This window comes from Tupaia chinensis, unplaced genomic scaffold, assembly GCF_000334495.1.
Source record: "Tupaia chinensis unplaced genomic scaffold, TupChi_1.0 Scaffold000335_1, whole genome shotgun sequence".
NCBI classification, from domain to species: Eukaryota; Metazoa; Chordata; class Mammalia; order Scandentia; family Tupaiidae; genus Tupaia; species Tupaia belangeri.
Window position 1 is genome coordinate 2,732,998 of NW_006159829.1, and position 2,877 is coordinate 2,735,874.

Below are 2,877 nucleotides of genomic sequence, written 5' to 3' on the forward strand. Positions count from 1 at the left end.
GTGTGCGGGTGCGCGGGGGCGGCCGCCTGTGTTGTCCGGTGGAGGCCGTCTGTACTGTCTGGTGGAGGCCGTCACCGTGCCCTTGCTTACACTCCTTTGCTTATGTTTTGCCATTTTGCTGTCTAAAGTGAATGTATTGGCTTTGCCAAATCACTACAGAAGGTGGTTTCTAAATACCTTTTAGTTAAAAAAAAGAAAAAAAGAAAAAAAGTTGCAAATAAAGGCTACCTCTGAATTCTCTAGGATAGATTCATGTTTGCTCTTACTTGTAGCTGTCCACACTGAAAATAGCCAAACTGTTGCCTGAGTTGTGAAACGAATTGTGAGCATCTGTCTGCCCGGTTGTGGCTTGGCAGTGGCACGTGCGTGCCATCCTGTGAGCCCTGACGCCCCTCCTGGGCCACCTGGACCAGCTCCTGGTGCCACCCGGCTCCAAACTTCTCGGACTTTGAGAGGCCAGCATGAGCAGTGCAGAGGGCTCATCTACACGGGACCTCATGCCGCCCTGCCAGGCCGGCAGAAGCATCTCTGCAGGGCTGCGTGGGTGGCTTCTCCCTCCTCTGTTGAACCCAAGAAAGCACTTTTATTTTTCTCCGCTTTACTTACGAATGAGCTGCAAACGGCTTGCCCTGCTCCCTCCCTCCTCGTACACTCTGTAAAATCACAAAGGTGCTGACACACCAGCGCTTGTGCAGATAGGACAGTTAAGAGAGCTGCGTGGCCTCCAGAGAGTGGTCCAGGCGGAGCTGGCCTTCGGCTTTGGGATCTGGAGTTCCTGTCGCTCCCTCCTTGAAAGTGAAACTTCCTGCTCCCATCCCTGGCCCTTTGTTACCTTAGACCTTGGGTTCCCAGCGGGCTTCCTGCAGTGTGAGTCCCTGCCCACAGCACTGCAGGGTCCCCTTGCAGGCATCTGTCCTGAGAGAGCTGACAGTTGACGCACGCCTGCATCTGCCCTCTGTAATGTCCCTTCCCCGGCTGCCGGCACTTTTCTGCGCGTTCTCCATGTTTCCGGTCTTCAGCAGGTCAGTGCTCACTCCAGACCGCCCTCAGTTGCTTGGGGATTCTGGAAGGGCAAGCAGGTGGCTTCAGGGGCACAGGTGCCTGGGTCTGGGGTGGCTCTGTCCTGCCAGATGCTCTGCAGACGCTGGTTCACCCCGCAGGGTGTCTGTGCCGTTGCTGGGGGAGCTGTTGCCTTATGCACTGTCATCAGGGGGTTTGATGCTTTTTCTGCTACACGGCATGCTTTAATTCTGAAAGAGCTAAGTGTCCTTCACGGTCTTGTGCGAACGTTTGAAACCCGCCCTCACACTGTCTCGTGTGTGTAGGCCACCCCGGGAACACGGGCGTTTTGGTGGGGGCCTGCCCCCGCTGGCCTGCTCTGCTGGCTTCTCAGGTACCCTGGGTTGGCCAGAGTCTGGCCTAGGGTGTTAGAGAGAACACTGCATAGCAGCCACACCGTGGCCCAGTCCTGTGAACTGCTCCCGGCGTTTCGCATGCGCACCTCCAAAATGCTGAGGTGGGACTTGCCATCATCCCGCTGCCTTTGCATTTGTGAAAGATTATTTTAAAATGAGAGAGCTGATTTCTGGTGCTTCTGTGAACACTTTCCTGTTTTTGGTTGATTTGAAAATTGTACGTGTTAGGTCTTCAGCTGCCGTTGGCGGTGCGACTGAAGAAAGGCCAGGTCCTCACCTTATCCCCACCCCCTTTTGGGGGAATGGGAAGAGGCTGAATTATCTCCAGTTCAAACCTCCTTGGATTTACGTAGTTCAGAGTTAAAGCTAAAACGCCAAATAGTAACTCTTCCCCCAGAGTCTGCAGGAGCTAGGTGCCCAGGTCCCCGCTCAGCTCTTCCTGCATCTGCAGCATCCTCGGATTGAGTGCATTGACCCCAAGAACACCGCAGGCCAGGGGGCACGATGCGGAGCCTGCGAGTCAAGGGCTGGCCTCAGACTGTGGACAGGAGGGCGGGCCCCTCCGGCCTGGGAGCAGGAGCCGCCTGGGCCTTCGATGGTCCTGAGCTTGTGTGCAAGACCCAGCCTCAGACTCTGTGCCTTTAAATCTGGTCCCCAGTGTCCTTTCAGAACCCTGTTGGGGCTGCGTTTTGATTGGGCAGCGAGCGTTCATTCTGCATGCCAGTCACCCCTGCCCGGGAAGCTGCCCTCCTGCCCTTCTCCTCCTGGCTCTGTTCACCACGACCACGCTCACCCTCACGCCCAGGGATGACCCCTTGGTGGGATTTTGGGAGGTCGACCAAGAACCATTTCTTAGTCGGGCTTTAACTGTGGCCATCAGCAGAACCCAGCAGGTGCGTTCTCAAGGTTGCTCACCAAGAGCCCTCACTGTGGTGGACGTGGGGTCCTCAGCTGTGCGGTGCTACTCAGCCCCGCTGCCCTCACTTCAGATGCTATTCATTGTCGTCGCCATGTTCTGTGACTTGCGGGGAAAGCGTGGACTTGAGTGTGGAGTCCCGCAAGCCACGCACCCGCACCCCCGGCCGGCAGCCCCAGCCTGCAGGCCTGTCTCTCCCTTTTTCCAAGCCGGCTGCTGAGTGGCCCCTGGCTGATGTCTGAGATGAGACTCGAGAGACTCGAGACTCACTCGTACTGGTTTTAAGTGGGGAAATGCCCAGTGTATTTATTTTTTAATGTATAGAAAATCCCTCTGGGTGGTTGCCCTGGGCCCCGCCCTGTCCTGAAACCCTCTCTGCTGAAAGGCAGCAGCCCTGTCCCCAGCAGTGGCCAGGTGCTGGCTCCAGAGGCGCTACCTGTCCCTGGGGGTTGGGGGGGAGACACGGTGATGTCTTGGCTGCCCTTCCACGCCAGGTGGCCACAACTCAAATCCTGCCGCCCGGGGTTGACACCCGCGCTGGCCCGT

At 57.0% G+C, this 2,877-nt stretch overlaps 1 long non-coding RNA gene across 1 annotated transcript in view; it reads left to right on the top strand.

Annotated features, from left to right (window-relative positions):
• Positions 1-26: 26 nt before the first annotated feature.
• LOC106735234 (uncharacterized) overlaps positions 27-2,877 on the top strand; it is a 6,568-nt gene continuing 3,717 nt past the window's right edge. The window contains exon 1 of the long non-coding RNA XR_001370626.2: positions 27-2,825. This is a non-coding gene — a long non-coding RNA (uncharacterized LOC106735234). The remainder of the gene's footprint in view (positions 2,826-2,877) is intronic.